The 27,806-nt window shown below is 44.7% G+C and overlaps 1 long non-coding RNA gene across 5 annotated transcripts in view; it reads right to left on the reverse strand.

Annotated features, from left to right (window-relative positions):
• Positions 1–7,422: 7,422 nt before the first annotated feature.
• The window catches only part of LOC146821417 (uncharacterized), a 365,414-nt gene continuing 345,030 nt past the window's right edge, over positions 7,423–27,806 (reverse strand). For all 5 annotated transcript variants that reach the window (XR_014963166.1, XR_014963160.1, XR_014963159.1 and 2 more), the window contains one exon: positions 7,423–8,408. This is a non-coding gene — a long non-coding RNA (uncharacterized LOC146821417). The remainder of the gene's footprint in view (positions 8,409–27,806) is intronic.

A 27,806-nucleotide genomic window follows, 5' to 3' on the forward strand; every position in this document is an offset into this window, starting at 1 on the left:
GATTCAGTAATAGATTACCGAATCGCAAATAGAGTTTGATACATCAGAAAATGCTTTTTTCTGGTTGCAATGGTCTGATTCTGTGAATCGGGCCGTTTGCGAGCAGAATTAAGCTTTGTACATCTGGCCCAAAATGACATCTGATTAAACACCAAAATTGCACAAAATACACTTGAACCTTACCGGTATTTGTAACGATTGGCTAGGTTTTAAAGGGGTAATTTTGTTCCAAAAATTGAATAGTGCGTGAGGTGCAGAACAAAAATATGAATGTAAAGCCATATTATAAAAGAAAAATGTGAAACATTTTGTTTTATGGCACAGATTTGCAGACAGTATGATAAATAGTGAAAAAAGACATAGTTGCAGCCAGTTATCAGCTGTCTGGGCACAAAGCAGCCACCAGGTCACACCAGTGCTTGGGATACGTTATTTGTATATTGTAGCAGCATTTTTATAGTCCCTTCAACATGACACTAAGCGCTTTAATAATCAGGGTGCACTTAGTTTACAGCTCTGAGATTCCATTGATTGGTTATGTATGGTTGGTTTTTTAGGTGTCAGGCTAGGAAATCTTGGGAACAAAAGTTATCCCCAGAAAGGTGCAGCAGACCCTTATCCCACAGGAAGCAGCATTTGACCCAAGGAACAGCTCAAAAGCAAGGAAACACAATCCTGGGGCATGGATAAATAAAAATTTACTTATCTGAATGCCGTGTCTCTCCTCTCTCTCCCACTTCATCTCTCCTCCGCTCGTCAACCAGGAAGCCACCAGGATCCCCTAAGCCAATCACAATGCTGTAATGCAGTGTTGTGATTGGTCTGAGTGCCGCCCTTCGGCACTCAGACGGGAAATGGGAGTTTGGGCATGTTCTCCACCCACGCTATAATGCAGCCTGGGTTGAGACCATGCAAAATGCGCATGACGGTTTGGCCGAGACAAGATGGACGGCCAAACCATCATACGCACTTTAGAGTGCAGCAACCACTCCTCCTCCCGGATGTCACGGTATACAAGCCCCACCCTAACATGGCGATGCTAAAAATAAAATAATAATAACTAGCGTTATTATCATTTTATTTTTTCATTTACACTGCTCCGTGGGCAGTGGTGCGACGCTCCTGTGCCTTAGCAGAGGAGCCGCCTCTGTGAAACATTAAGTTCAAGTTAACTTTGTGCATTCTTCGCTACAATGGCAATGAGCGACTCGGTTCCCAGCGGGAGCTCAGAGCCCTCATCTGGATCGTGTGATGACAATGCCCCTAGCTACATTGTATGTTGCTTTCATCTCAGGCTGTGCACCGGACCAGGAGAGTTTACTAGCAGAGAATCAAATGTTGTGGAAGCAAATGTTTCCTTTTTTAAACAGCGCTGCTTGAAATGCAACAAAGTAGCAAGGAACAAATGCTTTTTTAAAATTTGTTTGTAGATCAAATCAAGATTTGGTATTCCAATTATTCAAAACAGCTTTTTAGATATGCACCTCCTTTATGTTTCACAAATAGAAGGACATAGTTTAACGGTTCATGTAAGTTCAGTGTGGGTTACTGAAGTATTATCCAGATAAATGAAAGTCAAGGAGTAGACAATTGCTTTTGCTTCCACAAGTCTATCCAGTACATAGTAAAGGTTTACTATTATGGCATACGAAGCTTTAGCTTGCGCATGGTGTGTTGAGCATTTTAAGAGTTCTTTGTGCAGAACATGACAAGGCCCTGTTGTTTCTGTTGAGGACCGAGGGCATGGGTAAGGCATTTTGGCTAAATTGTATAAATATAACTATATGAAATTAATTACATTCCAAGTGCTACATATTTTATGTGGCTTGTTTATCTAATTTTCCTTTTTCTTCACAGCAAAATTGTGTTAATCACATCACAGATTGTGTTGTGGATACTGCAGCACATGTGGTCAGCAGGGAGAGCTTATAATTAGGGAGGATGCACAGAAAGATGAGATGGCAAGGGGAAGTTGTTGCACTTTCATTAGAGGAGGTTGAATCCTGAGTTACAAGTGCTCTGGGGACTTAGGATAAATTCTCTTTTGTGGAGAAATTATGTCTGGTGAAAGACCATTATTGTATTTGAGCACAAAAGACAAGTATAAATGTTCAAATGAACTCCTGGTGATGTTATATGGATCATAAATGTTTAGCTTTCCTTAAGAAATCTACTTGTTGGTAAGAGTTCTGTTAGAACATGTAAGAGTAAAAAAGAGCAAGTTAAATTTCCTGATGGGGCATTGCAGATGGTTGTGAATATTTGTTGGTTCTTTTGCAATTTTTTATGGGACAATAGTAGTTTTTAGTGATTATGGACTTGTTAGACTTGGCACCCTTGGGGTGGTGTCCCCTGACTTTTTGCCTCTACCTCCTGTATTTGTGATGCTGTGCAAGTGCTTCCTGTGTACATTTTTATCATGATTGGTTCTCCATGATTGGCATATTTGATTTACTGGTAAGCCCCTAGTAAAGTGCACTGATTGTGCCAGGGCCAGTAAATCAAATGCTACAAGTGGGCCTGCAGCACTGATCGTGCCACCCACGAGTAGCCCTGAAAAGGTATCTTAGACCTGCCCCTCCAGTGTCTGCGTGCACTTTTAAACTGCCATGTCGACCTGGCAAGTGCACCTACTTGCCAGCCCCTAACCTTCCCTTTTCTAACATGTAAGGCACCACTCAAGTAGGCCCAAGGTACGCTCATGGGCAGGGTACAGTGTATGTAAGCGGCGGGACAGGTACTGGTGTGTTTTACATGTCTTAATAGTGAAATACTGCCAATTTAGTTTTTCACTATTGAAAGGTTGTCTGTCCGATAGGCTAACATGGGAGTTACTTTGTAACATCTTACAAGTATAACTTTCCATTGGGACAAGATAGAGAAAAGGAATGAGGCGGATTGTAAGTGGTTAATGGAACTATCTACAAATATGGTAATGATTTTTTGGAGGATGTGTTTGAGATGGATGTATTCCCTGTTGACTCAACCGCATGAGGGTGATGTTAGAAATAAGGCACTTGATTTGTTTCAGGTCGTGTCCCAGCGGTGTCCATTACTCCATTTAACTCTATTTTGAAACCTCTGTTGTGTCCCGCAGGGCTCCTCTCAAAGCCACAGCTGTTTACTATCTATGTTGTTCCATTAACTAAGCCCATGACCTATTTTGAATTTGTGGTAATGGCATGTGCCAATAACACACAAATCATCATTAGGATGGATGTGTTAGACTTTGGATAGCACATTCTTACTTTCAGACTCGTGTTTCCACTTTTGTGACATGGTTGAACAGAAATGTTCTGGAAAGGAGCTCAGACAAAACTGAGGTTTTCGTTGTGTGGGGCCCTAAATCAATTTGTTCTCCAGGGTTGGTGGTCTAGCTCTGTCGGCACCTGTCCTACACCCATGTCATCAGTGCATAATATGGGTTTTGTCTTCGGTTATAAGCTTGATTGCCTGGCCCTGTGTTGGATTGCGCAATCTCTGCAGGGCCAGCTCAGATTTTTGCCTTCCTTTACTGAACGTGTTTTTGTTACCTTTTGTGACTCTGTGCCAGTTTTTGCTGGCTTTTATTACTCCTGCTAATCAGTGGAAAAATGCTTCTGTTCCCCCTTGAAAATATGGTTAAATTGGCCTACAGCTAATTGGTACATTTAATTTACTCATATTTCCCTAGTAAGTGGTACTACATGTACCCAGGATATATAAATTAAATACTGATAGTGGGTTGCAGCAGTCATTATGCCACCCAGTAAGGTAGCCTAGCATAACATTTCTCAGGCCTTCCACTTAAGGCTGAAATGCAGTTTTAAACTGCCATTTCGACCTGGCAAAATAAACCTTCTGCCAGGCCTAAATCTTCCTTTTTAATACTTATACGTCACCCCTAAAGTAGGCCCTAACCACCCCTAGGGCAGGGTGCATGGGATTTAAGAAGTAGGACATGTATATTTAGGTTTTGCATGTCCTGACCATGAAAAACTCATAACATAGCTTTTCACTGTTGTAAGGATATCTCTCCAATAGGCTAACAATGAGCTACCCTATCACACTTAATACGTCATAAGTTTAGTTTGGGACCAGATAGAGAAATGTTGTTTCCACTCAAATTAATTGTAATTTAAAATCCTCCTTTCATTCTTTGCTTTTTATTTCTCCTCACTTGTGTTCCATCATTCCTTTCCTTCTTTCCTTCCCTTCTCTCCTTTGTTCCTTCTCGTCTTCTTTACTTTCGTTGTCTCCAGCTCACCTTCGTTCCTTCCGTCCTTTCCTTTCTTCCTTCTCTGCCTCGGTTTTTCTTTCCTTTATTTTACTTCTGTTCTTCATGCTTTATTTCCTTTCCTTATCAGCTTCTCTCCTTTGTTCTGTCTTTCATTTCCTTTTCTCTTTCTTTCCTTTTTCCTTTCCACCACTTCTCTTCTTTGTTTATTCTTTCTTTTTCTTCTTTCTTTTTTTCCACGTTTCCTTCCATTATTTTCTTCTCTCCTTCATTCGTTCTTTCGTTTCCACCTCGGCTTTGTTCCTTTTTTTTCTTTTCCTTCTCTCCTTGTTTCATTGATTACTTCTTTTTTCCCTCCATGCTCCTTTCGTTCTTTGATCTTCTCCCTTCTTTGTTTTGTTTCACCAATTTCTTCCTTTTTCTCTCTGTGTGTGTGTGGGCGTATATGTTTGAGTATGTGTGTCTGTGTGTGTGGGTGTGGGTGTGCACACATGCTGGCATTTCCTCCAATGATATTGAAAACTCAATGGCTGGACTCTTAAATCCTTGTACCATTCATGCCATCAACAAAAATTAGTCATTGAGGCAGAGAGAGTTTCTGGCATTATCATATGGAGTTTAGGGCAATTAGACTTGTGAATGGAAGTTATTTGGGTCATAGCTCTCTTAATGACAGCAGTATCATCCCATTTCTTGCATAATAAAGAGAACACAACGAGAGACTCTCCTCTCAGAGTTTGTTCATAAACAAGAGTACAGATACAAAATTGGTCCTTGGTAACCCCACAAATAAACCGTTCTTAATACATCTCTTGTGACATTATTGGTGTGTTCTCAGTGCAGCAGGATTGTGTGCTCTTGAGTCAGCATTAAATTTGCTTGGACTTTATGTACGCTTTTAAAATCCATATATCAGGAATGGCTCAGAATGACTTTAATTGATCAGGAGTACCTCTCCCTATTGGAGACCCCTTTGCTGTATGCTCTGATGAATCCACCCAGGTGGGCGAGGGAGCAATCAGTAGGAATGAGAATTATGTGGGCTGTGAAGTCCACCTAGGTGTGGTGTTAGCCAACTCATTGGAGATGGTGCCATTAAGGAAGATAGGGTGCAATCAGTGATTCTGTGAAAGACATGAGAGGAAAATGTAGGGGTGAGGTTCAACAAAGGGTGTGTGATTGGGAAACAGGACAGGGGTTTTGGGTAAACAGGGAAGATAGCACAGAAAGTTGCCCTTGCCTTTAACCCGACAACCTTTTGCGTGGTCATCCTGGCTGGATGGATCCTCTGGCTGGTTACAAATGTAAATGGCGGAAAGGGATGAGCAACTGTCTCATGATGACACAGGGGAGAAAGAAAGGGAGGAGCTGGGGAAGGTTTGGGTCATACAGAAGGCTGAAGCAGGTGCTGTTCCAATTGGTCAGCAACACCCGGAGGGCCATGCCACTTCAGAGAGTGGTTGAACAGATCCAAATACTCACAGTAATCAGAAATCAAGCACATTTTCTTTGCCATTAAAAATGTCTTCATGAGGAGTCTGCTTCGGTGTGCAGCAGCAAACAGGCAGCAAGACAAAGCAGGGTGGCGCTGTGTGCTAGCGCCAGCTGAGGAGGCTATTTCGATGATTTAAGTCAACTTTAGCACATTATTACAAGTGACTGATGTCTTTTTCTTATTATAAAATAATTCTGATGTCAGAACTCACTTGGCAACCAGAAACTAGAACTCTAGTCTTTACAAATATAAAGCAGTATATATACTACAGGCCTGATTACGAGTTGGTCAGTGTATTCCGACCTACGCATAAACCTCTGTTTACGCATGGGTCGAAATTACGAGTTGGTGAGTATTTAATGCATTCTATAATTATCGGATGCGTTAAATATCTCAACTTTGGTCAAACCTGCCGAATTTTAGCAGGGGACTAGCATACTGTATTTACCGTTTATGCAGATTTTGGTGCATTAAACACCAAAATCCACGGTTTTCCCCACAAACTCTTTGTAGGTGTTATTTATCGCACCCAATAAATACCGTACCCTGTGCTATCGTTATTTGTCTCTTGCGATAAATAGCACCTATACCCATAATTAGGCCTAGTATTATTATAAGTTGCATTTTACATGTATCAAATGTGTGTGTTGATGTTAGACTGTTCATGTTACAAAATCCTTTCTAAGATTTACTTTAAGGTTGCCAATGTGATCCAACACGTATGCCAGAGTGCCAAAGTCAATCAATCTACTAACCAATAAGATTCATTTGAGAGTAATCCCATCACACCAAATACACAGTTCATAAATATCATCACAAGGGACATTAGAAAATAAATTAAAACAGGATTTTCATATAAATACAACAAAAGAGTAAAGTGCAAGATTTTAGCGGCAAAACATGAAGGAAAAATCACATAGCAAGTTCACTTAACGAGACAGTGCACATTTTTAGTAACAGTGGGGCCGATTCACAGAACTAATCTGAGATGAAATCCTAAACTTACTACTTTTGGTATTCACAGAAGGCATTTAGTAGTAGTAAAGTTAGGACTGCTAACTTTACTACTACTAAATGCCTTTTGTGAATACCGAAAGTCGTAAAGTTAGAATTTTGTCTCAGTTTAGTAGTTGTAAAGTTAGGAACCCTAACTTTGCTACTACTAAATGCCTTCTGTGAATACCAAAAGTAGTAAGGTTAGGATTTTATCTCAGATTAGTTCTGTGAGTCGACTCCAAAGTCAATAAAGAAAAAAACAATAATGCATCAAATCAAAAGATCATACTGCTTTATGTGCCAAGGACACAGAAAGCAGCATGTTATATAGTAACTGTAAGAAGCCAACTAAAATATACCTGTAATTATTATGGTTATTTTTCAGCATTTATGTAAATTCAACTACACATTATCCCACCCCGTTTGACCTAAACTTTATTCCCTCCAAGAACAGAACATGCATTCTCTCAGAGAGACCAGTCCTGTTGCTGTCTTTGGAAAATTAGGGATCCTCTAAGCACACTGTGCATTTTGCCCTGGTTTTTTAGTCTCCATACTAAATAATTACCATTGCAAGTATCTGCTTGGAACTACAGATACTCACTACTAATAACATACTTAAATCAAACAATACTTAAAAGAATGTAAAAACGAGATATTTACTTTTTTAATGTATTTATTTATTTTAGACCTAGCAGCTGAAGGGCCACTTGGATCCTTTTTTGTGCTTCACACACACTTTATACTGAGTTTTTATACATTTTAATTTACCGCTCTAACATGGCTACCACGACTGACACCTTAGAATGGCTAATTAAAAACAGCCACCATGCGTCATGATGCACGTGAGCAGATGTGTTGTGGCGCAAGCATCATGAGAGGTGCATGCCACCGGCAAAAACCATTGGCTAAACCAATAGCTTGGCATTTTAGAGAGACTTATTGGATTTGCCAATGCTTGCTGCATTTTCTAGGGGTATTACTATGCTGGTGAGGGAAGGCACAAATGCATTGCAGCAGTACAGAAGACAACGGAAAGAATCATAAAGATTAGGGGTAAGAGAGTGAGCAATAGGGCATTTTAAGAAACAGGTGTGTGGGGTCGTTTATAATTGCTGTAACATTTTCTCAAATAATTCATTAAAACATGGTATAAAATATTTAACTTTTAGTAAACACTTTGGAAGCCCTTATAAAATTGTGACTTATGGTTAGTTATTTATGTGTTCATTTTCGCTGCAAGGTTAGTTTTCCTAAGGGTTTTCTACCTAGAACCAAACTCAGCAATGGAACAACCATTTTACAGACCCACAGAAACAGGACTAAATGAAGCACTCAGAAGTTATTGCAAAAAATAGGTGCCAAAGTTTCCTTTTTGCTCGGAGTCAAACATCATAAACTAGTGAAGAATGAAAATTAGCCTAGCCTTCATGCTGGTAAGTTTCAATTCTGTTAAGGACTCGGAGGCGAGGATTATGCCTTCTTCCTTCGCTTTATTTTTTACAGCAGCAACTCAATAAAACATCAACAACTACATTTCCTATGAACACTTGGGAAAACAAAAGTCTCAATAGGAGTGCTTCCTCTCTGTCCACACCCCGACCGGTCACCATTGTCCATCTACGCTGTTTCCTCTTCCTCTTTCTTCGCGCGAAGCACATCCTGTCGGATTTCATGCGTTCTGTTTGGTATCATCATTTCCTGCAAAAGAGGCAGTGTCAGTGGAGGAACAGAAAAACCAATGAACTTATCATAAGGAAACGTCAATTGTGCAACATCATAAACAACGCAAGACTAAACTGAGAAATAACCCCCTAAATGGATTGCCTTATTGCTCCCTACATAGTATTTTTAGCGCAGTCGCAGCAAAGCATATTCCGCTCTTCCCATGTCTATGGCCCGTAGCTGTTTCTGCACGTTCATCAACTGACAGCACACCGCCACAGCTCCCGTTCGGGCGTTTTCTGTCTCTAGTTCTTTAATCTGACTTACTAAGCGGTCCTGTTTGCCTCGGTGCTCCCTTTTGTAACCCGCTGCGATGCCAATAAAGGGACACCGCAAAACCACCTTTAGAGTCTCCCACAGTGTTGCGATTGGGGTGTCGGCATTATCATTGTGATCTAGGAAAGAGGTTGGAGCCCCCAAGGTGTCCGTACATACTTTAGCATATGTAAAGAGCGTGGTGTTGAGGCACCAAAGGTGAGGGACTGAGGTCTTCAGTGGGGGCGAAAATGCAAACGAATGGGGGAATGATCGGAGAGGGCAGCTACCCCTATTTCCACGGTAGTAGTAGCTCTTGTTTTCCCCGGTGTAGTGAGGAAGTAGTCGATTCGGGTGTATGTGTGGTGAACCACAGAGTAGAATGTGTAGTCTACCTCTGTGGGATGCAAATGCTGCCAAATATCGAGGAGGCCTGCTTCAGTCAGCCAGTCTTTGGTGTCCCTGGTGAGACTTCTGTCCTGCCCCGTCCTGGAGTGAGATGTGTCCCGTTGGCCGTCCATGGTAACATTAAAGTCACCCTCCACCACCATCTCCTTGTACGGGGTAGAAACTAGACGCCCCAAAGTATCCTGGATACATGATTCCTGTTTATCGTTGGGGGCATAGATTGTGGCCATCGTCTACCTGGTGCCCTGTATCCGTATGTGCAATGCCAACACCCGACGCAGGCCAACCTCCATGACACCCTTCACTTTCCCCTCAAAGTGTGTGGGGAGCAGAATTGCAACCCCAGCTTTCTTGGTGGAGCTGGATGAGAAATACTGGTGGTCAAACCAATAGGAGCGCATCCGCCGCCAGTCTGCCTGGGGTAGGTGAGTTTTCTGTAGCATGCATACATTGCTTTTGGTATCTTTGAGGAATGAAAGTATCGCTAACCGCTTCATCGGGGAATTTAGGACCCGATTGTTAAGACTAAGTACAGACACCATGCGTACTGACTACGTACCCTGCTGTATGTTCATGCAAGCAACCCGCCACCCCGCCAACCTCTCACTGACGAGGGCATGGGTAGATATTAGGTGGGGATGAGAGGAAAAGAATACAACTGTTAACACATAAAAGTAACATAGCAAAAACAAAGAGTCTATCAACTCCTCCCTCCAAGGAGTCATCTCACTCAACAATTTGGGGTCCATGTCTCGGCAGGGTGTGCCTGGTGAGGTTAGGTCAGTTGGTTCGTTGAGCTCTGCTGGAATGGCCCTATAACTGTGGTGCTGGAGTCCGCTCCGCTAAGTCCCCTCGATTCTCGAACGGGGGAACGGGGGAACGGCGTCATTTGCCCTGAGGTCGCGGGGACTCAGAGCAGATCGGTCAGGGGTTTCAGGGCCCTACGTTGCTGCAACGTTATTAGGGCCAGATCTTTTTTTGGTCCTCATCTCACCAATAAGCGTCTGCAAATCTTGAAGGAAGCCGTCTTACCGTACTGTGCAAACTACGGCTACTGCATTCGCTTAGGTCAAACAGGACCAGCCCCTTTGATGTTGGCTTGGTGTAATCATTGGACCGGGGAGGACCCGAAGGGATTATACCAATCTTAAATCCAGGCCCCAGATCACTAGGGCCTGCCAAATGTTCACATCTCCTTCCCTAACTCCTCCCTGATCCAAACGGGCCATGGCAAATGTGGCTTTAAGCCAATCCTTGCACCTCGGGCCGTGGTTCTTTCCACTTCATGCATATCTCTCTCCGGGCTTATAGTACCAGGTATAACGGCAAACCTCTTTGTAACTGCGGTAAATTTTTCCCAGGCACACCATCATCCCCAAATATTACCAAAGAAATATTCACCTCAATTTTGACTTTAAAAATTCTGCATAATACATCCCTCACTTCCTTCCAATAGGTTTTGAGTTCAGGACTTTCTGGTATAGGAAGTTCCATGAGCTTCCTATACCAGATAGAGACTTCTTTCTTTTTAAGATGTTTGATTTGCAAAGATTGCTCCATCTCCCAATCTCCTCTTATGTCCCCCTTTTCCGCTATGCACCAGCAGGCAAGTTGCAGGTATTTAAACTTAGAGAAAACACTTCCAACCTTAGCCCTTAATACCTACCAGGGGTGGAGCCCTTCTTCAGACACAAGCTCCGACCAGATGGTGATACCCGCCCTTTTTATTGGGGTTGCAAGGTTATCCTTCAGACAGAGTGGGGTCCCCGGGGAGTCCCATATGGGTGCAAAGTCTGAATAGTACCCAATCCCCCATCTACATCTAACCTTATACCAGATCTTTAAACAGTCCAACCTTGAATCCCTTGAATTCAATGCATCTCATGTCCCTGGTTGGCGTCATTATTGCCTCCTTCTGTCTGTAGTATTGCAGGCATGTGAGGATGTCTTGGGGCAGGCCTGGCTCGGTCGCTGGCCTCCCAGCCCGATGAGTACGGTCCAAGACAATCTCCTGATCCTGCAGAGATGGTGTCACATGTTTGAAAAGGCGGATTACAAATCCTTCCAAGTCAGACAGGATGGCCCGAGCCGCGAATCCCTTAATACATATGTTGGAGCGTCTAGATCGATTCTCTAGGTCTACGATCTGATAGCGTAGGTCCGAGTTCTGATCTTGGAGTTCCAAGAGCTCCCTACAGTGGTCCTTTATTTCCTCCTCTCGTGCGTTGTGATTCCGCTCCATCGAGTCCATCCTTTGGTCGAGGACAGCGACATCTTGCCGAATCCCCTTGATGTCCGAGGCAATGACGTGCTTGAGCTCCGCAAAGTCATTTTGGAGGGTACTGAACAGGTGCTCAATGAATGCCTGAGGGAGCGGGAGTTCCTCCCGACCTCCTTCCCCACCACCGGCCCTCTCCGAATTCCCCCATTGGGCTTCTATCTCCCGCATCACGTCTGCCTTCTTCGTGTTTGAGCGGGCAAACATGTCCTTTACCGAGGGGACTTTCTTTGACTTTTTTGACATGCTCTCTAAAATCTGCGTCTCCCACCGCAAGACAGCCGGCTCGTTCCTTCCAGGGGCCAACATCCGCGGATTCCGCTGGGGAGGCTGACGTGAGCGGGCCAGTTGCCACATCCAGCACCACCTCCACTCACAGAGAATAAGGGGAGGGGGTGGCAACTCCCACACCAGCTGCGCAGCTGAAAGGAGTGAGGAACTTCGATTTCCGATCGCGATCGAATCGACCCGCCATTTTGTGCTCCGCCGCCATTTTGTGTTGCCATCACTCAGGCAGCACGGCGAACAAAGTCTATTCTGCTTTTTCAGCAGCGTCATGTTAAAAACAACCTTTCTGCCTCTATTTGCAAAGCTGGTGTTAGGACTGGCCGAGTACACTAATCCCCGTCTGGTTTTCTAATCCCCGTCTCAACTATCTATTGGTTCACACTATTCTTTTCTGATTTTATCTTATCGTCTGGCCTTCACTGTCTTCTGCTAGCATTCTCTTGTTTCACAACTGTCCTCCAATACACACAAACGTATCTCGCCACCTGCAAGTTAGTTACGAATCCGTTAATAAATTAGTTTGAGGGAGGGGTGACAAACATAGTTGGAGGAGAGGTTTCTTCGAGTCATCTGACACTTTGTTTTCCAAACTCTCCTATTGGTTCTGTCCTGTTTTCCAACTTTCCTTATTGGCTCTTTCTTGTATGCTCTGGGTGTATATTTGGTTAATGTATATGTTTCTATATGGTATATAAGATTGTGCGCCACAGAGTGAAGTGGCAGTCTCCTGAGAACCTACCTTGTGTACTTCTGGGATAACTGTACTAGCTGCAGCTAATAAAACCTGATCTTCTAACGCCGACAGAGTGTCCCGTGTCTCTGTGTAGCTAAGCAGGTGAATCCAGGAGATATAAGGCGTACCCTGCGCCGCCAGGTCCAAAAGGTTCTGGTTCTTCAACTGGCGCCCAACGTCGGGTGGCTTCAGTGGTACCGGTTCTGCCCGAAGGTCGTGAGGAACCCCGCAAGAAAATTCCGGAGGGTTTGCGAGCCACGTTAAGCGGCCCCTGTATGTCGAAAGTGGTCCGAAGATCTTTTGCAGCGTGGTTACTCCTTCCTTACGGCTACTAACGACCACTGCCCTGACTGCTGCCCTGCCTTGGCCCTTCCTTTGATGATGTATGGTAAGGCGAGACGATAGACGGGCCTCTGTTGGTGTGAGAAGACGTCCTTAGTTAAGTATCTTCGTGGGTCGCGCCCACAATTTTTGTCCTTTGTTTTCTTAGTATTTCTGGTCCTTAGATTCGACTATTGCAATAGCCGAGGGTAAGTGCATTTGTGCTGCGTAAACTGAGTTTTACCCCTTTGAAGTTTTAGGACATTCCGGTGAAATCACGAGATGCCTGGTCTGACTAAGTTTGGAAGAATTTGTTGCTTTGGTTGTAATAGGGATTTCCGACTTGAGGGCTCTTGTCCGATTCCTTCGGTTGGAACTCCCACATATGAGCTCTATTCGAAACATGGTATTGGCCCCATTGCCTTTAACGAGGCATGGACCCGATACACGAAGAAAGATGGTGTTCTAAAATGGCCAGAAAATGGTAGTTTTGATCCCGATGTGCTAAATAATTCAGAAACAGTTCTATTCAAAAGAAAAGCCCGGCCGGCAATGTTTGACTCTTTCCGCCTTTGGCGTAAGGAAGCCAAACAGAAAGAAATTAAGCAAGCAAAACGAGATAGAAAAGCACAGGGTATGACAATTATACAGGCTGCCCAACAATTCATGATGAAATTGATAATGCGACTGAAATTTCAGAAAGACAGCATTGCATGGCGATAGATAAATGCTATCCGGTGTTGCCTGTTTCCCCTTCTGAAAACAAGAAAGAAATAGAAGAAGATCCCCTAATGTCCAATTTATTGAGGTTGCCTCCGCCCTATGCACAAAGTGCCAATGCACCCCAATTGTTACAGCCTGTTCATCCGCCAGCGGTACCTCTGCCTGTTCCGGCTCTTCCGCATTTGCCTCCTCCAGTATTTCCGCCTTTGCCGGTTTTACCGTTAACTTCAACTTCTTTGCCCTCATCTCCTGATCTTAGATCTCCTTTGCCTTCTGCTCCTCCTGCAATAATCAGTTCTCCTCCTGTCAGTTCTCCTGATACTTTTTCTCCAATTCTTATGTCCAATTCTCCGTCTGTGCGTAAGCGTCTCACAGACACTGTCATTGGTATTCTATCTCCTTTCTTTGGAGCTTTTAATGTGTCACCGGCTTTTGTTCGAAGACAGTCTCGTAGTCAGTTCCCAGATTTTGAAGAACGAGAAAGGTTAGACTCTCTCGCATGTAAATGGATCACAAAGGGTCCTCAATATAGTGTGCTTAATATTATGTCTACTTTTTCACAATGGAATGCGCCTACGCAAAGATATGTTTTTAATGCAATGTGCGATACTCTCATTAAAGAATGGGAAGACATGAATTCGAGTCCGATCCCACAAGATCTGTTAGATGTTCAGACTGATTTTGATAAAGGTCTTATTGTGGGTTCTAAGGTTGAGAAAGCTGTAAGGACACTTATTTCTTATAGATCCTTGTTGCTCTCTCAGGCTTTCCTTGATTCTGATCCGTCGGTCAAATTGACACTGAAAAATTATCCCATGAGAGAGGTTCCTCCAGTATGGAAGGAAGAGGTTGCAGGAGTAGGTGCTAATCCAGCTATTCCTGCACATTTTCAACGTATATGGGTACATGTCCCCTGGAAGAGATCTGAAGTTTTGGCCCTTAAGCAGACTCTACCCGATCCTCGTAAAAACCCTGCAGGTTATTATAAAGAATTATCACAGACAGTTGATGCTTGCATCATGAACCTAGCTGATATCGACATGTTAATGGGAAATGTAGTTCCACAGACAATATGGGCTAAGATTCGTAAAGAGGATCACGCCCAGGAACTAGGTGCTACTTGGGATATTATAACTACCACAGACAGAGACCAAGTGGGTGGTGCAAAGCCTGAAGCATTGACTTCAGAACTCCCTGGTAGGATTATTACATTAATGAAAACTATGATGCCTGCATTGAGAGTTAATTGGGATAAATTAGCAGCATGCAAACAAAAGAAAGATGAAAGTGTCTCTGATTTCTTTACTCGTTTCGAGGAGACATTTATTGATCATAGTGGTCAAGATATGGCTACAGAAGGTGGACAGCGATTATTTGTTGGCAAATTCGTATTTAATTTGCTTCCCGAGCTGTCATACAAATTGAAAGATTCTGAAAGTTCATGGGCTGTTTCTTCTTCTGCCCAGATATTGGCTACTGCACAATATTATGAAAACAGAGATAAAGAAGAAAAAGAGAAGCAAGAGAAAAAGACGAAAGAACTAAAAACAAAGGTTCTCTTGTAACAAGCTTATCCTCCTCGCTATGCTCAGCCTCAGTTACAACAGCCTCCGCAGTTTCAGAGGTTGTATCAAAAGCCTGAGCCATACATTCCGCGACCTTTGTTAGGATCTGATCAATGTGCCTATTGTAGAGAGGAAGGTCATTTTAAGAGTAGTTGTCCGGTTTAATTGCAGAGCAATGGAACATTATCTGCTCCACGAGGTCGTGCAGGCCTCCAGTCAGCAAACAGAGGTAGAGGTCGAGGTGTGTTGACTCAAGAACAACGTGTCCTTCCTTCTCCCAATACCATGAACTACTTTGATCAGCAGAATGTTAGGTCTACTCAGTACTACAATGAAGACCATTATATTGAAAACGGAAATGAAAGTCTTCATGTTAACTAGGACAGCCATGGACAAAGTAAGAGAGTTGTGTCGGTTCCAGTAGATCAGAATGGACCTTATGTTAACGTCACTACAATGGGTGTTTCAGAGCCATTTCTTTTAGATACTGGGGCGATGAGAAGTTCTATCATTCATTCTAAACTCCCTGGGGCACCTTTGTCTGGCTTAACGAATTTTTCTGTAGGATTTTCTGGCGTCCCTGTTCGTAATCCGGTTTCTTGCCCTTTGCCTATTTCAATTGGCCCTTACGATTTGAAAGCTTCACTTCTGTTGACGAATGGTTGTGGTGAGAATCTGTTGGGTCTAGACCTATTGAAAAGAATGCATGCTAGGATATATTGTTCTCCTTCTGGTGTACATCTTACTTTAGGACAGAAATTGATTTCCCCAATGTATTTGTCCAAAGATCAGTTCCCACCTGAATTGCTTTCTCTTCCAGCAACACTTTGGGACACGGGTCCGAATGATGTGGGTTATCTTGAGATTCCACCTTATGTTGTCACTCTCAAGCCCAATGTTGAATTGCCGCGCATCCCGCAGTATAGGATTTCCACTGAAGGTGAAAAAGCGCTTTTAGAAATCATTCATGATTTAATTCAAAAGGGTGTGGTTGAGGAAACACAAGGTAACGCATGCAATAGTCCTATTCTTCCTGTTCTTAAACGTACTGATCCTTCTCAGCCACCTGTATATCGTTTCGTAATTGATCTGCGGGAAGTAAACAAAATTTGTTGTACCACAATTTCCTGTTGTTCCAGATATCACTGCTCTGTTGACGATGATACCTTCCACAGCGACTTGGTTCTCTGTTATTGATCTAAAGAATGCCTTCTTTAGTATTCCCATTGCAGAAGACAGTAGGGACATTTTTGGCTTCTCTCTTGGAGGCCGAAGCTTCCGGTTTAAGGGCGCACCTCAGGGCTATTGTGAAAGTCCCTCTATTTACAGCCAAGCTTTAAAATGTCATCTTGATACTTTTCATTTGCCGTCTGGTGCAGCTCTCATCCAATACATGGATGACTTGTTAGTCGCCGCTGATTCAGAAGATATTTGCAAAAATGTCACTGTTGCATTGTTACGCCATTTGTTTAATCTGAATCATAAGGTTTCACCTTCCAAATTACAATATGTCTGTCGAGAGGTTACCTACTTGGGTCATCTCCTATCAAAGGAGGGACGGCGATTAACACCAGAACTAATTCAGGCGATTACGCAAATGTCTGTGCCATCCACACAAAGGGAAGTACGTGCCTTTCTGGGTATTACTTCTTATTGTAGGCAGTGGATCCCTAACTTCTCTCTGTTGGCCAAGCCTTTGTTGGCACTCACTTTGAAAGATACGCCTCAGCCCCTGTCATGGACTGATGAGTGCCAAAAGAGTTTTACCGACTTACGTACTGCTCTGTGTTCTGCTCCTGTATTGGGTACTCCTGATTACAGTAAGCCTTTTACACTCTATGTTCACGAGAGAGAAGGTTGTGCGTTGTCAGTTTTAACACAGCAATTCGGAGACAAACAGCGGCCATGCGCCTATTTTTCGACTACATTAGAATCTGTAGCTAAAGCATTGCCTAGTTGCCTTAAAGCGACAGCAGCAGCAGCAATTTCTATTCGACAGTCTGCTGGAATAGTGTTGGATAACACTCTCATTGTCATGGTACCACATGCAGTGGATACCTTACTAAACAGAACAAAAACGCAGCATCTTACGAGTGCTCGTCTAACTCGATACGAGCCGACGCTTTTGGCTAGTCACGTACACATCAAACGATGTAATACCATGAATCCAGCTACTCTGTTGCCCCTTCCAGATGAGAAAAATGTTGAGGAGCAACATGACTGTTTCTTCCGTACTGATGAAGAGACAAAAGGAAGAATTGATTTAAAAGATACGCCGCTAGAGAATCCGGATGGAACTGTCGGATGTCAATGGCATATGCAAGTGATGAGCCACTAACCTCTGAGGATCGTCAGCGGGAACAATGATGTGCAGAGTATCCTCCCTCGTCCCCAAAGCACAGCGGCGCATAGGGTATGTACAACTCCCAGGCGACCCTGCACCCCGGGGAAAGGGGAAGTGGATAAAACAAGAAAAATGGCTGCCAGATGTTCTCCTTCTCCTGTTCTCCCTCTATGGCCCTGGGGGGACGTGTAGAAGTCGTGGGAGCAGGAAGATACTGTATGCACACAGGAGAGAGAGTAAGGGATTAATACAAGTAATAGTGCGTACCCTCGTCTACTATTCTACATCGGCAGTTACTCACCAAGAACCATGGCAAGCAGCTCTGAGAACAGTGTAGTCCACACGGAAAATGTTCAGGAAGACTATACTGAATCCGGACACAGAGTCCTGATACGCGGTGCAAGTCCCAACAAACAAAACAGCGCAACCGCGCTCAGCTCCAAAAGTAAATCACAACCTAAATACCTGAATAATCCGATGATTTGCACGGCGTGGGAAGATACCCACTGAGACCAATGTACGTGGCTCACGGAGCTACAGCAGTCCTGCGGGGAATACCATCCGCTCTGCCTGACTCCGGACCACCGCTGCGGTCCCCACTGCAAGTAGTGAAGAATCAATGAGGCAAAAATGGCAGCGGCATCCGTACTGAAACTACGAACCGAAGAAGTTCAGAGCAGCGGAAAAGCGGGTTGACCCATCCGCTACGAGGCTGCTAACAGGAACGGCGGAGGCTACTCAGCGGCAGGGAATTTCGGCATAGAACGGGAACGGCTGAAAACTGGCTTCCAGGCAGTTTGCAAAGACCCGCGCTAAACCAGGGGCGGGGCTTTGTAGCTTCGAAATGCGAGCTTCCCCTTCCGGTGATTCCGCGGTGGGGCTTCTGGGAGTTGTAGTGTTCTATGACCTGAGGGATCAGAACTCGTTCTATGTTGTCCATAATGCCTCTTCCTGGCGCTCCACCTAAGGGAACGCAGGTAGGACCGCCTGCCCCATGTCGAGAAGCCAGTGAGCGCTACAGAACCCCCTCTCAATAACCGCCGTCTCGGTGGTTGACCCGGTTTCCTGGGATTTTCCGCATGAAACCTGTTCAACAAGAGAGGGCAATGCAGATTATCCACTGGTTCCCAGGTTCGATCCTCTACTCCAAACCCTTTCCAATCTACCAGGTACTGCACTTTTCCCCTGACCATGCGAGAGTCTAGAAGTTTGTGTACTTCGTATTCTTTCTCACCATCTATGTTGATGGGAACGGGTTTAGGGGGTAATCGTGTAGTAATCGGACAAGGCAGAAGTAGGGACACGTGAAAGACAGGATGGATGTGCCATGACGCTGGAAGAGATAGGCGCATCGCTACAGGATTGATTACTTTCTCTACGGTGTAGGGACCAATGTATTTGGGAGCTAATTTACCCACCCCTTTAAGATGGAGGTTCTTTGTGGCCAACCAAACCTTATCCCCTACTGCATATGAAGGTGCGGGTGCCCTTTTTGTGTCTGCATGTCGTTTTTGAGCGGTTTGGGCCAAGATCAATTGGTGTTTGGCGTCGATGAGCACCGCTCGTAGGTGAGCGTGATGTTCTTGTATGCTGGGGTGATTGGATCTGACAGGCCAGTCAAAGGGGAGCATGTTTGGGTGTGAACCATACATACAGAAGAAAGGGGAGCAACCCAGGGTGGAGTGTTCTGCATTGTTGTAGGCGAATTCAGCCATCCAGATAAGGGGAAACCAATCAGAAGTGTTTTGGAGTGTGAAGCATCTAAGGTATTGTTCTAGGGTTTGATTAAGCCGCTCCGTCTTACCATCAGTTTGAGGGTGATAACTGGAAGATAAACGGGCTTCTATGTTTAATGTGCTACACAGCTCTTTCCAAAACCGTGAAGTGAATTGTGTTCCCCTGTCTGTGATAAGTGCTCTGGGTATTCCATGGGCCCTGATGACATGTTGCAAGAACAGAAAAGCAAGTTCGTGGGAAGTGGGAAGATGTGTGAGTGGAATGAAATGTCCCATCTTTGTTAAATGATCGACTATCACTAAGACTGTGGTATACCCCTTGCACGGTGGCATTTCAACTATGAAGTCCATTGATACTGTATGCCATGGAGAAGGGGGAATCGGAATGGATTGTAGCAAGCCAGCAGGTTTGGTGTGTTTGGCTTTTCCTTGAACACAGATGGCACAATTCTTGACATAGTCCCTGGTATCTTTCCTCAACGTGGGCCACCAAAAATGTCTTTCCATCAAGGCGATGGTTTTTCTTTCTCCCAAATGTCCTCCTAGCGACGAATCATGAGCCCAGGCCAGTACTTGTTGTTGCAGAGATATGATGGGTACATACAAAGCGTGATCGTGGTACGCTAAATCTCCGGTCGTGCTCCGCTGGTCTGGATTGATTTGAACCCATGAAGGGACATCCAGGGTTGTTAGAACACCTTTTATCTCGTCGAGGAACTCCTGTGAAAGAATGGTTACCAACACTTGTGCAGGGAAGGCAGAGACAGGAATAATGGCTGCTGGTTCCTTCAGGTCTTCCTCCGGTGGATCTCCAGAATCGTTCCTCCGGGATAGGGCATCTGCCTTCCCGTTTTGTGGTCCAGGTCTGTACTTAATGACGAAATCGTAGTCAGAAAAGAATAACGACCATCGTAACTGGCGAGGAGTTAAAGCTTTTGCGGTCTTGAGAAAAAGGAGATTGCGGTGATCAGTGTAAATTTCTACTGTGTGAAGTGCTCCCAAGAGATAATGACGCCATTCCTCACATGCCCGTTTAATGGCCAGCAATTCTTTATCTGTGATGGAGTAGTTTATCTCACAAGGTGTGAGTTTCTTTGAAAAGAAAGCAATCGGATGTAGTTGACCGGTTGTAGGATGTCGCTGGGATAGAACTCCTCCTAATGCGTACTGTGAAGCGTCGGTTTCTACTACAAAGGGTACCCCCGGATCAGGGTGACGTAAAATGGGGGCCTGGGTGAACCGTTCTTTTAGCGTTTCGAACGCATGGTCGGCTTCCTTGGACCACACAAACAGGGTGTTTTTCTTCAGCAGACCAGAAATAGGTTGTATGACTTTCAAAAAGTCTTTTATGAATCGCCTATAGTAATTGGCGAATCCCAAAAATCTCTGAACAGCTTTGACGTTCCCCGGAGCCTTCCATTCCGTGATGGCTGTCACTTTGTTGTTGTCCATTTGAAAACCTTCGGCATTGATGATATAACCCAGGAAGGCAACTTCATTGACGTGGAACAGGCATTTTTCCAACTTGGCGAACAAAGAGTGTTGTTGTAATCGCTTCAATACCTTCTTCACATGGATTATGTGCTCCTGACGGTTAGCAGAGTAAATGAGAATATCGTCAATATAGACAATGCAAATGGTGTCCAATAAGCCTCTGAGCACTTCATCCATAAAAAATTGAAACGCTGCAGGGGCGTTACATAAACCAAAAGGCATTACTTGGTATTCATATAATCCAAATTTTGTCCTGAACGCTGTTTTCCACTCGTCCCCAGCTTTGACCCTTACGAGGTGGTAAGCGCCTCGGAGGTCCAACTTGGTAAAGATACGAGCTCCTTTTAGTTGATCCAGCAACACCGGAATCAAAGGTAATGGGTACCGATTTTTAATGGTTACTTTATTTATGGCTCTATAGTCAATGCATGTTCTGAGCTCATCGCAGTCCTTCTTAGAAATAAAAAAAAGGGGAGATGAAGCCGGAGAAGATGAGTGGCGGATGAAGCCGGAGGCAAGGTTTTCTTCGAGGTATGACTTGAGATAACGTGTTTCGGATTCCGTGAGAGCGTATACCCGACTGCACGGTATGTCGGCACCTGGAATGAGATCTATACGGCAATCGTATGGTCTGTGTGGTGGTAACTGGGTAGCTTTCTGTTTGTCAAATACCTCCTGATAATCAGTATACTCCACAGGTAGGGAGGTTGAGCAGCAGAACTTCTTCTCTTCACATCCGGTGGACAGCAACCCAGCTTGGGATGTCATGGCGTTGTCCTGTACCGGGGCACTCCTATAACAATGCTCTTGACAGAACGGAGAAGTCAAAGAAACAGTGCGATCCGTCCATCTGATGACAGGGTCATGCAGGGTTAACCAGGGCATTCCCAGAATGAGGCGAAAATCCGGGGCATCTATCAAATCGAATTGAATGAGTTCATAATGGTCCATGCCCACTCGCACTTCCAAAGGGGTAGTATGAAAACGTACCGGACCAGAAGTCAATGTCTTGCCATCTACCGCTTTAACTACTTCTGGGATGGTTTTACGTTCACACAAAACTCCTAGATGTTGGGCGTATTGTTGATCAATGAAGTTCCCGGTGGCTCCGGAGTCAATCAAGGCAGCGACACATATAGCCTTATCGGTGGACACCCAAACAGTTACGTTCAGATTGATGTGTGCCACGGAGGGCTGAATGGTGTTGGCTAACATAGATGGGATCTGGTGTGATCCATAACCCAAGGAGGCGATCCCGTCCATACTTGGGTTCATTAGTTTTCCGTCTTCTGAAGGGCAGATTTCTGTGGCTTGGCCTCTGTTCCACGGTCGGGTCCTCTGGCTCGGGCTCTACAGTCCCTGATAAAATGGCCGCTTTTGCCACAATAGAGACAGAGCTGACGTTGGCGCCTCTTCTCCCTCTCTTCTGGTGTAAGGGGGCCCCTGATCCCCCCAATCTGCATTGGCTCTGCTCCGTCTGCCGTCTTTGTCTGTTCTTCCAGAAATGCACGAGCCCTGGGGGTAGGGAAACGGGAGTCCCCACGGCCTCGATCACCCTTCCTCTCTTGCAGTCGATGATCCAATTGGACGGCTAACTCTATCATTTCTTCACACGTATTGGGTAGTCTTACCACTTGGGAGAGGACGTCTTTCATCTCACTCCGCAGCCCCTGATAGAATAGGGTGGTCCTTTTTTCTTGTGGCCAATCGGTTTCAACAACAAGACGATTGAAGGTGGTAATATAAGTGAGCAAGTCTTGAGACCCTTGTCGAAGGGTAATCAGTTCTTTGTCTAAGGCCATCATGTGCGTCTTTCTATCAAAGAGCTTCCGCATCTCGTTACAAAACTCAGGAAAGTTATGGAGCACCGGGTCATTCCGTTCCATTAATGGGATGGTCCAACTTGCAGCGTTACCCCCCATGTAGGACATCATGAATGACGTTTTTGATGCATCGTCCTGGAAGATAACCGGTTGACACAAGAAATGAAGTCTACAGTGATTGAGAAATATCTCAAATTTTTTCGGATCGCCATAATAACGTTCAGGGGGTGCTAAAGGAATACCGGGGTTCTGCACTATGTGTACGGTGGGTGAAGTGCCCTGGGCAGGGGGTAGTGACGTTGGGTCGGGTAGAAAACTAGCTCCCTGTGAAGGTACCCCAATAGAAGAGGAAGGAGGGGGAAGAGTACTGTCCTTGATATAGGGACATTTACCAAAGGCATATGTTTTCCCTGCTCTAGAAATACCCGCTACCTCTCTTCTTAATGACCCTACCTCGTTTTTCAACTCATGGGTTTCTGCCCGGGAAGTGTGTAATTCCTGTTGGAGGGCGGTAAGGCTATCCAGCAGGGAGGCAAGAACCACATTGGTATCCATTGTTCAGGCTGACACGTTAACGTGGGCTTTGCAATCTGTCGGATGTCAATGGCATATGCAAGTGATGAGCCACTAACCTCTGAGGATCGTCAGCGGGAACAATGATGTGCAGAGTATCCTCCCTCGTCCCCAAAGCACAGCAGTGCATAGGGTATGTACAACTCCCAGGCGACCCTGCACCCCGGGGAAAGGGGAAGTGGATAAAACAAGAAAAATGGCTGCCAGATGTTCTCCTCCTCCTGTTCTCCCTCTATGGCCCTGGGGGGACGTGTAGAAGTCGTGGGAGCAGGAAGATACTGTATGCACACAGGAGAGAGAGTAAGGGATTAATACAAGTAATAGTGCGTACCCTCGCCTACTATTCTACATCGGCAGTTACTCACCAAGAACCATGGCAAGCAGCTCTGAGAACAGTGTAGTCCACACGGGAAATGTTCAGGAAGACTATACTGAATCCGGACACAGAGTCCTGATAAGCGGTGCAAGTCCCAACAAACAAAACAGCGCAACCGCGCTCAGCTCCAAAAGTAAATCACAACCTAAATACCTGAATAATCCGATGATTTGCACGGCGTGGGAAGATACCCACTGAGACCAATGTACGTGGCTCACGGAGCTACAGCAGTCCTGCGGGGAATACCATCCGCTCTGCCTGACTCCGGACCACCGCTGCGGTCCCCACTGCAAGTAGTGAAGAATCAATGAGGCAAAAATGGCAGCGGCATCCGTACTGAAACTACGAACCGAAGAAGTTCAGAGCAGCGGAAAAGCGGGTTGACCCATCCGCTACGAGGCTGCTAACAGGAACGGCGGAGGCTACTCAGCGGCAGGGAATTTCGGCATAGAACGGGAACGGCTGAAAACTGGCTTCCAGGCAGTTTGCAAAGCCCCGCGCTAAACCAGGGGCGGGGCTTTGTAGCTTCGAAATGCGAGCTTCCCCTTCCGGTGATTCCGCGGTGGGGCTTCTGGGAGTTGTAGTGTTCTATGACCTGAGGGATCAGAACTCGTTCTATGTTGTCCATAATGCCTCTTCCTGGCACTCCACCTAAGGGAACGCAGGTAGGACCGCCTGCCCCATGTCGAGAAGCCAGTGAGCGCTACAGGAACTCTATGGGTAGATGGTTCTTATTTTAAAATGCCTAATGGAGATACAGTTTCAGCCTATGCTGTAACTACTTTGCATACAATTGTGGAAACAGCACGCATCAGACACAATTCAGCTCAAGCAGCAGAATTGATAGCTTTAACGAGAGCAGGTGTATTGTCAAAAGGGAAGAGAGTGAAAGTGTACACCGACAGTCAGTATGCTTTTGGTGTAGCATTCAACTTTGGGCGTCTTTGGAAGGAAAGGGGTTTTCTGACTTCACATGGCACCAAAATACAACATGGTCAGTTAGTGACTGATCTCCTTGAATCACTTGCCTTACCCACCCAAATAGCGATTGTGAAGTGTAGTGCACACAAAAGGATTACAGATGATGTTGGCCGAGGAAATGCATTTGCAGATGAAGTAGCGAAAAAGACAGCGAGAGATGTAACAAGTCGAATGTATGTGGCGGGTCCTGCGAATTGGGTTAGAGAGAGAGGAATGTATGAGGATACAGTGGAAAGTGTAAGAGCGATTCAGAAAGAGGCTTCAGAGAAAGAGTTAAGCAAGTGGAAAGAAAGTACAGGAATGTTGGATGAGATGGGTTGTTGGGTGGAATTATCTGAACACCAACTTTGGCTGTTACCAGATGCCTATGTACTTCCAGTGATTACTATGGCTCATGGTCCAGCCCACTTAAGTGCAAAGTGTATATGCAAACTTCTGTCTCCAGTGTGGCAAAACGAACAAATCCCAAAATGCGCAGACAATATAGTGAAACATTGTATTGTTTGTATAATGTACAATCCGGGAAAGGGAACCCCAACTCCAGCAGGTCACTTTGCTCCTCCAACATATCCATTTGAGGTGTTGCAAATCGATTATATTCATATGGAGCGATGCAACAACCTTAAATATGTTCTGGTGGTAGTATGTGCCTTTTCAAGATGGATAGAAGCAGACCCTATAAAAGACAACACAGCCTTATCCACAGCTAAAGTTCTATTAAAAGAGTTCTTCCCCAGGTTTGGTTTGCCGCGCATTGTCTGGAGTGACAATGGGAGCGAATTTGTTGGCAAAGTCATGCAAAAAGTTTGTGCAGGTCTTGGTATCAAGCAAAAGTTCCATGCGGCAAATCATCCACAGTCAGCGGGTTTAGTAGAATGCTACAACGGAATGTTAAAGTTAAAACTAGCGAAAGTTCAGGCTAGTAAAGGACTCAATTGGCCGGATGCTTTGCCATTAGCTCTGCTGTCCACCAGAACTGCAGTACACTCTCGTTTGGGACTTAGCCCTTATGAAGTGGTTTTTGGATGTCCGGCTAACGTATGGGGAGTCCCTCGCCCTAAGAAATACTCAGACTTGCCATATCCAATGTTGATTGACTACTTGCATGATCTTACGACTAAATTGCGTGTTCTCCATCAACAGGTTCAGAGTGCTTTACCAGAGGCTTCCACCGACCCAGGTCATTCCATCCGAACAGGTGACTGGGTCTGTACCAAGAATTTACAAAGGACGAGAAATTTGGAACCGAGGTGGAGAGAGCCCCGAATGGTTTTGCTCACCACGAGAACAGCAGTTAAAGTCGAAGGAAAGAAAAATTGGATTCACGGCGTGCATTGTAAGAAAGTGCCTTTGCCTTTACCTTACGATCAATGGGTGCGCAGGGGCATTGGTGACTTTGAAAGTGAAAAGGTTCCACGATTCATGCCCTTTAGTGATGCACGCCTGAATGGGACACTGTCTGAGAAAGAGGACGACGACATTCTCCAGGAAGCAATACCATCACATCGTCGCTTGAATACGACTAATCCTCGAACATTGTTCCAAGATCAGACCACACCTGGAAAAGAACACTACAATCTAAGACCTAGAACAAAGAACTCTTGAAATTTCTCTCTTGTGTAGTATTCTGTCCCGGTTGCAGGGTCATGGTAGGAGTCTTGATTGCGACCTGAGTAGTGGCAATAATCCTGCAGGACTTGCAGTGTCATAGGACGGCAGACAATCGTGATTGAGTGATCGAGGAAGATTGCCGTGAGCATCCATTAGAAAGATGGAAACTACACTAGGGAAAAGAGAAAGAAAGGATGAAATAAAGAAAGAATCCTGTAAATTAATGTACAGTCATTTTAATATAACCTTATGTATTATATTATTGTGTATTCCTTTGGCGTTTATAGGTTGGATTATTTATACTCTGCAGCAAAAAGTTGTCTCTCCTTCTTCCTCTTCGTCTTCTTCTACTGTCTCTCCACATCTCTTTCATACCCTTCCTCAACATGAACTCATTAGAAGAACTGAATATTATAACAATTCCTTTGTCCAATTGTTACACCAGCACCAGTTAGTGGTCAATACGACTAACTGTTGGGTGTGTGGACTTATGCCACATACCACAGAGAAAGGAATGCCATATTTAGTTCTTCCATTTTCTTATGAGGGTTCTGTTTGGGCTTATTTTGTCATCTTCTCCAATGCCTACCAAAGCAAGTTCAAACGACCCATTAGTTCATATATTGGTGGTCCAGATTTTAGTCATAGCTCATTAATTAAGGGAATGGTAGCTATGGCTAAAATCATGGAAAATAGTAAGATTTCCGTTGATGAAAGAAAAGCATATACAAACTGGAATGTCACCCATTACGTCACTAGCCTTAATGATAAGGTCAAACAAAGAGAATCTCCACCAATTTGGACGATTCCTCATCAGGGAAATTTCTGTCTGCAAATTAACGATCGCTCTTCTGACACTATACAAAGAAATAGTTGTTCCCACACGTATGTTTACTCCTCTCAAAACTCGCCTCCTCCAGTGCCGTCTCAGGGCACATATTTCATTTGTTATAATAGGGCTTATACGTGGTTGCCAACAGGTTTCTCTGGTACTTACTATATAGCTTTCCTTCTTCCCCCTACTTACACCGCTTCCGCAAATCATCATCGAAACAGATACGGCAGAGGGATTATTGATTCAAAGGAAAGGATACAGCAGGACAAGAGGGAGGAGATTTCCTCAAAGGATTTCTTCCCTTCTGGGGTCCAATGGCTAACAGCAGAAATATAAGGCAACTGGTTCGTGTCGTAGAAACTACAATAGACATCACTGTAGGAGCCTTAAGTAATATCATGGCAGAACTACAGGCGGATCGTCTTATGACCTTACAGAATCGAGTTGCCTTAGATTTTGTTCTTGCAGATCGTGTTGGAGTGTGCAAATTGATCGGGTCAAGTTGCTGTATTTTCATACCAAATGACGCTCCGACAGTATACCAAGCTATCTCCAGTTTGCACATAATCTCTGAGTCTATTCATCAGGACGAAGGAGATTGGTCTTTTACGGAGTGGTTTTGGGGACTACTGTCCAAATAGGGTTGGAAAGCGTTGATATTTCTTGGAATAATTTTGACCATTATTTTCTCCTGTTGCCTTTGTATGCACTGTGGTCCCGCCATCTGTGACCTATGTGCTACTATGTGCATCCCTAAACCCAAACCACAAGTACCAGAAAATATAAGAATGATGTTACAGCAACAGCTCGATGACCTTATGGCTATCGACATTGACTCAGATTAACATGAGTCTATCTTGCCTGAGTTCTGGCAAAAGGAGGGTCTGAGGAACTTCGATTTCCGATCGCGATTGAATCAACCCGCCATTTTGTGCTCCGCCGCCATTTTGTGTTGCCATCACTCAGGCAGCATGGCGAACAAAGTCTATTCTGCTTTTTCTGCAGCGTCATGTTAAAAACAACCTTTCTG

This window comes from Triturus cristatus, chromosome 6 (assembly GCF_964204655.1).
Source record: "Triturus cristatus chromosome 6, aTriCri1.1, whole genome shotgun sequence".
NCBI classification, from domain to species: domain Eukaryota; kingdom Metazoa; phylum Chordata; class Amphibia; order Caudata; family Salamandridae; genus Triturus; species Triturus cristatus.